The 9,548-nt window shown below is 37.6% G+C and overlaps 1 non-coding gene across 1 annotated transcript; it reads right to left on the bottom strand.

Annotated features, from left to right (window-relative positions):
* Positions 1 to 1,640: 1,640 nt before the first annotated feature.
* LOC112788527 (small nucleolar RNA R71) lies at positions 1,641 to 1,748 on the bottom strand. The gene has a single exon (XR_003195886.1). It is a non-coding gene; the product is annotated as a small nucleolar RNA R71 (small nucleolar RNA).
* Between the last annotated feature and the right edge of the window lie 7,800 nt (positions 1,749 to 9,548).

The raw sequence follows: 9,548 nt of genomic DNA, 5'->3' as shown, positions 1-9,548 counted from the left end.
TGGTGTTCATCTTGACATTTAAAGTGTTCTTGGTGTTCATCTTGACATTCATAGTGTTCTTGCATGCATCACATGTTTTGATCCAAAATTTTCATGCATTGAGTCTTTTTTATGTTTTTCTCTTTCATCATTAAAAATTCAAAAATAAAAAAGATATCTTTCCCTTTTTCACTCATAAATTTTCGAAAATTTAAGTTGACTTTTTCAAAACTTTTTAAAATTTAGTTGTTTCTTATGAGTCAAATAAAATTTTCAATTTAAAAATCTTATCTTTTTCAAAATCTTTTTCAAAAATCATATCTTTTTCATTTTTCTTATTTATTTTCAAAAATTTTAAAAATATTTTTCAAAAAATCTTTTTCTTAATCTTATATCATATTTTCGAAAATATCATCAACAATTAATGTTTTGATTCAAAAAATTTCAAGTTTGTTACTTGTTAAGAAAGATTCAAACTTTAAGTTCTAGAATCATATCTTGTGATTTCTTGTGAATCAAGTCATTAATTGTGATTTTAAAAATAAAATCTTTTTCAAAACTAATTTTAATCATATCTTTTCAAAAATATCTTTTTATCTTATCTTTTTCAAAATCATATCTTTTTAATCATACCTTTTCATATTATATCTTTTTCAAATATCTTTTTTAACTTCTTATCTTCTTATCTTTTAAAAATTGATTTTCAAAATTTGTTTAACTAACTAATTAACTTTTTGTTTGTTTCTTATCTCTTTCAAAACTACCTAACTAACTATCCCTCTCTAATTTTCGAAAATACCTCCTTCTTTTTTCAAAAATTCTTTTTAATTAATTAATTGTTTCAATTTTTAATTTTAATTTTAATTTTATCTTAATTTTCGAAAATCATTAACTCTTTTTCAAAATTTATTTTTCGAAATTCCCTCTCTCTCATCTCCTTCTATTTATTTATTCATTTACTAACACTTCTCTTCATCTCAAATCACTGCTCCTATCCTCACCCTTGTGTTTGGATTATCCATTCTTCTTCACTCTTATTCCCTTTCTTCTTCTACTAACAACAAGGGAACCTCTATACTGTTGTAAAAAAGATCCCTATTATTATTTTTTGTTCCCTTCTTTTTCATATGAGCAGGAGCAAGGACAAGAATATTCTTATTGAAGCAGATCCTGAACCTGAAAGGACTCTAAAAAGGAAACTAAGAAAAGCTAAAATACAACAATCCAGAGACAACCTTACAGGAATTTTTGAACAAGAAGAGGATATGGTAGCTGAAAATAATAATAATGCAAGGAGGATGCTTGGTGACTTTACTGCACCAAATTCCAATTCACATGGAAGAAGCATCTCCATCCCTACCATTGGAGCAAACAATTTTGAGCTTAAGCCTCAATTAGTTTCTCTGATGCAACAAAACTGCAAGTTTCATGGACTTCCATCTGAAGATCCTTTTCAGTTCTTAACTGAACTCTTGCAGATATGTGATACTGTTAAGACTAATGGAGTAGATCCTGAAGTCTACAGGCTCATGCTTTTCTCTTTTGCTGTGAGAGACAGAGCTAGAATATGGTTGGATTCTCAACCTAAAGATAGCCTGAACTCTTGGGATAAGCTGGTAACGGCTTTCTTAGCCAAGTTCTTTCCTCCTCAAAAGCCTAGTAAGCTTAGAATGGATGTTCAAACCTTTAGACAGAAGGAAGGTGAATCCCTCTATGAAGCTTGGGAGAGATACAAGTAACTGACCAAAAAGTGTCCTTCTGACATGCTTTCAGAATGGACCATTCTGGATATATTCTATGATGGTCTGTCTGAATTAGCTAAGATGTCATTGGATACTTCTGTAGGTGGATCTATTCACCTAAAGAAAATGCCTGCAGAAGCTCAAGAACTCATTGACATGGTTGCGAATAACCAGTTCATGTATACTTCTGAAAGGAATCCTGTGAATAATGGGACGCCTATAAGGAAGGGAGTTCTTGAAATTGATACTCTGAATGCCATATTGGCTCAGAATAAAATATTGACTCAGCAAGTCAATATGATTTCTCAGATTCTGAATGGAATGCAAGCTGCATCCAACAGTACTCAAGAGGCATCTTCTGAGGAAGAAGCTTATGATCCTAAGAACCCTACAATAGCAGAGGTAAATTACATGGGTGAACCCTATGGGAACACCTATAACCCCTCATGGAGAAATCACCCAAATTTCTCATGGAAGGATCAACAAAAGCCTCAACAAGGCTTTAATAATGGTGGAAGAAACAGGTTTAACAATAGTAAACCTTTTCCATCATCCACTCAGCAACAGACAGAGAATTCTGAGCAGAATCCATCTAGCTTAGCAAATTTAGTCTCTGATCTATCTAAGGCCACTCTGAGTTTTATGAATGAAACAAGGTCCTCCATTAGAAATTTGGAGGCACAAGTGGGCCAGCTGAGTAAGAAGATCACTGAAACTCCTCCTAGTACTCTCCCAAGTAATACAGAAGAAAATCCAAAGAGAGAGTGCAAGACCATAGATATAACAATCATGGCCGAAACCAAGGAGGAAGGGGAGGACGTGAATCTTAAGGAGGAAGACCTCCTGGGACGTCCAGTGATCAACAAGGAGTTTCCCTTTGAGGAACCAAAGGAATCTGAGGCTCATCTAGAGACCATAGAGATTCCATTGAACCTCCTTATGCCCTTCATAAGCTCTGATGAGGATTCTTCTTCTGAAGAGAATGGGAATGTTACTAAAGAGCAAGTTGCCAAGTTCCTTGGTGCAATCATGAAGCTGAATGCCAATTTATTTGGTAATGAGACTTGGGGAGATGAACCTCCCCCGTTCACCAATGAACTAAATGCATTGGATCAACTGAGATTGCCTCAGAAGAAACAGGATTCTGGAAAGTTCCTAATACCTTGTACCATAGGCACCATGACCTTTGAGAAGGCTCTATGTGACCTTGGGTCAGGAATAAACCTCATGCCACTTTCTGTAATGGAGAAACTTGGAATCTTTGAGGTACAAGCTGCTAGAATCTCATTAGAGATGGCAGACAATTCAAGAAAAGAGGCTTATGGACAAGTAGAGGACATGCTAGTAAAGGTTGTAGGCCTTTACATCCCTGCTGATTTCATAATCCTAGATACTGGGAAGGATGAGGATGAATGCATCATCCTTGGAAGACCCTTCCTAGCCACAACAGGAGCTGTGATAGATGTTAACAGAGGTGAATTAGTTAGCACAAGGTTATCATCCTGTAAACATGGAAAAGAGGCACGATAAGCTTCTCTCAGTACAGTGTCAAATAAAGCCCCCACAATCAAACTTTAAGTTTGGTGTTGGGAGGCCTTAGCCAAAATCTAAGTTTGGTGTTGGGAGTCTACAACATTGACCTGATCACTTGTGTGGCTCCATGAGAGCCCACTGTCAAGCTATTGACATTAAGGAAGCGCTTGTTGGGAGGCAACCCAATTTTTATTTATCTAATTTTATTTTTATTTTATTATTCTTTTATGTTTTATTAGGTTCATGATCATGTGGTGTCACAAAATAAATCAAAAAATTAAAAACAGAATCAAAAATAGCAGAAGAAAAATCACACCCTAGAGGAAGGACTCACTGGCACTTAAACGCCAGTAAGGAGCATCTGCCTGGCGTTCAACGCCAGAACAGAGCATGGAGCTGGCGCTAAACGCCAGAAACAAGCATGAAGCTGGCGTTCAACGCCAGAAGTATGCTGCATATGGGCGCTGAACGCCCAGAACAAGCACCACTTCAGTGTCTAAACGCCAGAAATGCATACAAAGGCATTTTACATGCCTAATTGGTGCAGGGATATAAATCCTTGACACCTCAGGATCTATGGACCCCACAGGATCACCTCAGGATCTGTAGACCCTATAGGATCCCCACATACCTCCACTCACCTTCCCTCCTCATAATCCTATATCACCCTATCTCTCTCCATTCACAGTCATCCCTTCTATTTTCCATTCACCACTCACATCCATACACCCCACCTACCTTCAAAATTCAAAATCTCTTTCCCACCCAAGCCCACCCATATAGCCGAATACACACATCCTTCCATCTCCTCCATATCTTCTTCTTCTTCTACTATTCTTTCTTCTTTTGCTCGAGGGTGAGCAACATTCTAAGTTTGGTGTGGTAAAAGCATAGCTTTTTTGTTTTTCCATAACCACTGATGGCACCTAAGGCCAGAGAAACCTCTAGAAAGAGGAAAGGGAAGACAAAAGCTTCCATCTCCAAGTCATAGGAGATGGAGAGATTCATCTCAAGGGTCTATAGCTCAATGGTGAAACATTTGACTGCAAATCAAGAGATCCCTGAGATACCTCAGGGATACATTTTCCTCCACACAATTATTGGGAGCAACTAAGGGTGGAACATCAAGAGCACTCCATCATCCTTCATGAAATTAGAGAAGATCAAAGAGCAATGAGGTAGGAGCAACAAAGACAAGGAAGAGACATAGAAGAGCTCAAGGACATCATTGGTTCCTCAAAAAGGAAACGTCACCATCACTAAGGTGGATTCATTCCTTGTTCTTAAATTTTCTATTTTTCGTTTTCTTATGTTAAATGTTTAATTATGTTTGTGTCTTATTACATGATCATTAGTATCTAACTGTCTATACCTTAAAGTAGTGAATATGAATCCATCACCTCTCTTGAATGAAAAATGTTTTAAAAAAACAAAAGAATAGGAAGTACATGGTTTCGAATTCATCCTTGAAACTAGTTTAATTATTTTGATGTGGTGGCAACACTTTTTGTTTTCTGAATGAATGCTTGAACAGTGCATATGTCTTTTGAAGTTGTTGTTTAAGAATGTTAAATATGTTGGCTCTTGAAAGAATGATGACAAGGAGACATGTTAGTTGATAATCTAAAAAATCATAAAAATTGATTCTTGAAGCAAGAAAAAGCAGTGAATACAAAAGCTTGCAGAAAAAAAAAGAGAGAAAAGAAAGAAAAAATGGCGAAAAAAATTTAGAAAAAGAAAAAGCAAGCAGAAAAAGCCAAAAGCTCTTAAAACCAAAAGGCAAGAGCAAAAAGCCAATAGCCCTTAAAACCAAAAGGCAAGGGTAATAAAAAGGATCCCAAGGCTTTGAGCATCAGTGGATAGGAGGGCCTAAAGGAATAAAATCCTGGTCTAAGCGGCTAAACCAAGCTGTCCCTAACCATGTGCTTGTGGCGTAAAGGTGTCAAGTGAAAACTTGAGACTGAGCGGTTAAAGTCAAGGTCCAAAGCAAAAAAAGAGTGTGCTTAAAAACCCTGGACACCTCTAATTAGGGACTTTAGCAAAGCTGAGTCACAATCTGAAAAGGTTCACCCAGTTTTGTGTCTGTGGCTTTTATGTATCCGGTGGTAATACTGGAAAACAAAGTGCTTAGGGCCACGGCCAAGACTCATAAAGTAGCTGTGTTCAAGAATCAACATACTGAACTACGAGAGTCAATAACACTATCTGAACTCTGAGTTCCTATAGATGCCAATCATTCTGAACCTCAATGGATAAAGTGAGATGTCAAAATTATTCAAGAGGCAAAAAGCTACAAGTCCCGCTCATCTGATTGGAGCTATGTTTCATTGACAGTTTGAAATTTATAGTATATTCTCTTCTTTTTATCCTATTTGATTTTCAGTTGCTTGGGGACAAGCAATAATTTAAGTTTGGTGTTGTGATGAGCGGATAATTTATACGCTTTTTGGCATTGTTTTTTAGTATGTTTTTAGTAGGATCTAGTTACTTTTAGGGATGCTTTTATTAGTTTTTATATTAAATTCACATTTCTGGACTTTACTATGAGTTTGTGTGTTTTTCTATGATTTCAGGTATTTTCTGGCTGAAATTGAGGGACTTGAGCAAAAATCAGATTCAGAGGTTGAAGAAGGACTGCTGATGCTATTGGATTCTAACCTCTCTGCACTCAAAGTGGATTTTCTGGAGCAAGAGAACTTTAAATGGTGCGCTCTCAACGGCGTTGGAAAGTAGACATCCAGGGCTTTCCAGCAATATATAATAGTTCATACTTTGCCCGAGTTTAGATGATGCAAAAGGGTGTTGAACACCAGTTCTACGCTGCAGTCTGGAGTTAAACGCCAGAAACACGTCACGAACCAGAGTTGAATGCCAAAAACATGTTACAACTTGGCGTTCAACTCCAAAAGAAGCCTCTGCACGTGTAAACTTCAAGCTCAGCCCAAGCACACACCAAGTGGGCCCCGGAAGTTGATTTATGCATCAATTACTTACTTCTGTAAACCCTAGTAACTAGTTTAGTATAAATAGGAATTTTTACTATTGTATTAGACATCTTGGGACGTCTAGTTCTTAGATCATGGGGGCTGGCCATTCGGCCATGCCTGGACCTTCATCACTTATGTATTTTCAACGGTAGAGTTTCTGCACTCCATAGATTAAGGTGTGGAGCTCTGCTGTTCCTCATGATTTAATGTAAAGTACTACTGTTTTCTATTCATTTCAACTTATTCCGCTTCTAAGATATCCATTCGCACCCAAGAACATGATGAATGTGATGATTATGTGACGCTCATCATCATTCTCACTTATGAACGCGTGCCTGACAAACACTTCCGTTCTACATGCAAACAAGCTAGAATGAGTATCTCTTAGATATCTAATACAGAGGACCGAGTCCGAGATATTAGAATCTTCGTGGTATAAGTTAGAACCCATGGATGGCCATTCCTGAGATCCGAAAAGTCTAAACCTTGTCTGTGGTATTCCGAGTAGGATCTGGGAAGGGATGGCTTTGACGAACTTCAAACTCGCGAGTGCTGGACGTAGTGACAGACGCAAAAGGAGGGTGAATCCTATTCCAGTATGATCAAGAACCTCCAGATGATTAGCCGTGCTGTGACAGAGCATTTGGACCTTTTTCACAGAGAGGATGGGATGTAGCCATTGACAACGGTGATGCCCTATATAAAGCTTGCCATGGAAAGGATTAGGAAGGATTGGATGAAGACAGCAGGAAAGCAGAGGTTCAGAGGAACGAAAGCATCTCTGTACGCTTATCTGAAATTCTCACCAATGATTTACATAAGTATTTCTATCTTTATTTTCTGTTTATTTATTATTATTATTCAAGAACTCCATAACCATTTCATATCCGCCTGACTGAGATTTACCAGATGACCATAGCTTGCTTCATACCAACAATCTCCGTGGGATCGACCCTTACTCACGTAAGGTTTTATTACTTGGACGACCCAGTTCACTTGCTGGTTAGTTATATCGAAGTTGTGACAAATTATGAATTAAGATTAGAGCACCAAGTTTTTGGAGCCATTACCAGGGATCACAATTTCGTGCACCGTTAGGTTTACTTCTTCTTCAATTCCAGGTTCAATATTCCTTTAATTTAACTTCTCTTCTACTTTTAATTGTTCTAGCTTTCTAGTTTATTTAATTCCTTATTTGATTACTTTATGTTGCTATTTGTTTTATGAATTCTCATGTTTAATTTGACTTTCTATTTAATACAATTTGAGGTATTTCAGATTTATGATTGTTTTTTTCAAATTATGTTATTGATGCTTTCAATTTAATTTAGATTTCACTCCTTTTGGCTTTGGTTGAGTAATTGGTGACACTTGAGTTATCAAACTCCTTTGTTGATTAATATTTGAAGTTTGCTGGTTGATTTGGATCCCTCTAAAGCTAGTCTTTCCTTAGGAGTTGACTAGGACTTGAGGAATCAAATTGATTAGTCCACTTGACTTTCCTTTATTTAGTAAGGGTTAACTAAGTGGGAGCAACGGACAATTCTCATCACAATTGATAAGGATAACTAGGATAGGATTTCCAGTTCTCATACCTTGCCAAGAGTTTTTCTAGTTATTAATTTACTTTCCTGCTATTTAATTTCCCTGTTCAACCTTTCAAAAAACCTCAAAAAGATACAATCTCATAACCAATAATAATTACACCTCCCTGCAATTTCTTGAGAGACGACCTGAGGTTTAAATACTTCGGTTATAAATTTTATTGGGTTTACTTTAGTGACAAACAAGTTTTTGTATGAAAGGATTCTTTGTTGGTTTAGAAACTATACTAGCAACGAGATTTTATTTGTGAATTTCTTTACCGATAGAAAAACCCGTTCGTCAAAATAGCGCCGTTGCCGGGGATTTGCAAATGTGTGCCTTATTATTGGTTATTGTAAATATTTGCTTTTTCGTTTCTTTGTTAGTGTTTCTAGTTTTAGGAGTTTATTTTCATTAATTTTAATTAGTTTTTATTTTCTTTAGCTACTATGAATTCTCACCCCTCTGGTTTCAAGTTTGGTTCCAATGTTGTTGAAAGGAATGGAAGCTATAATGAGAACAGGCATCAAGGTTGGAAGAATCAAAGATGGGAGGAGCCACAAGGATTTGATCAACCCTCTTGGAAACAACCCCCTCCAATGTGCTATAACCAACAACCATTTTGTGATGCATATCAAAACAATAGTTATGTTGGACCCTTTCGTAACAAACCACCGCCACCAAATTACTATGGTCAAGAGCCATTCCAGGGTGGATATCAAGATGATGAATATGGTGGAACCCCTTGTAGTTACCAACAAGCCCCGCCATATGCGGATGAACTACCTCCTCAACATAGCTTTGAACCACCATACTCACAAGCCACCTACAACCATTCACCTCCATATGATCTTAATCCTTATCCACCACATCAACCACCATATGAACCATACCCAGAACCACCTCCGTATTATGAGCCCTCTCTCCCAACAAATGAACCCTCCTATCCACCCCAACCTCCATTCGATAACAACACACTCATCTCTAACATCATTGGTCTCACATCTACACTCCAAAATCTTATATCCCGCATGAACCAACCCTCTACCTCCAATATTCAACCCTCAAGCTCTAGTGCACTTCCTTTTCAACCACATAATGACCTTTCCATCCCATCACCATCCTCCATGAAAGAACACCCACATCTATCAATCCACGAGTAAGATGATCCCAATTATGCTATTGATATTGAACAAGAAAGAAGGAATCATCTTCGCAAATCCATAATTCATAAGAAGCTAGAGGAAGCCCTAAGGGTAGCGGTAGCAGAGACCCTTAAAGGTGGAGGAGTGATTGAAGAATTAGTGAAGGAAGACATCAAGGAGGAGTCTGATTTTGTATTAGAGCAAGTGGAGAAGGCCGAAATTATCAAAGAAAAGGAAGTGGTTGAAGACTTAGGAGATGTAGAACCTCCATGGGAAAGTCCAGTCATAAAGCCTCCTTCCAAGATGTTTGATGTTGATGTTGAGGAGGGTGTACAACCTCCAAGGCATATCCTGGTTGAAGACCTTGAAGAGGTTGATCAAGAGATGGAGATTAAAGAAGAAGAAGAAGCACAATCCCCCATGCCCTTGGTAAGCCATGAAGAAGAGTTTGAATTGGAAAAAAGCAACGAAGAGGAAGAGGTTGAAACTGAAGAAGCTTTCAAAGAGGTGGAAGTTTCCAAGGGAAAGCACGAGGGAATGGAGCTTCAAATTACCTTGCCAAAGCTGTTGGAGACCTC

Source organism: Arachis hypogaea, chromosome 20 (assembly GCF_003086295.3).
Source record: "Arachis hypogaea cultivar Tifrunner chromosome 20, arahy.Tifrunner.gnm2.J5K5, whole genome shotgun sequence".
Classification (NCBI taxonomy): domain Eukaryota; kingdom Viridiplantae; phylum Streptophyta; class Magnoliopsida; order Fabales; family Fabaceae; genus Arachis; species Arachis hypogaea.
The sequence above is the reverse complement of the archived record's forward strand: the minus strand, read 5'-3'. Positions and strand labels throughout refer to the sequence as shown.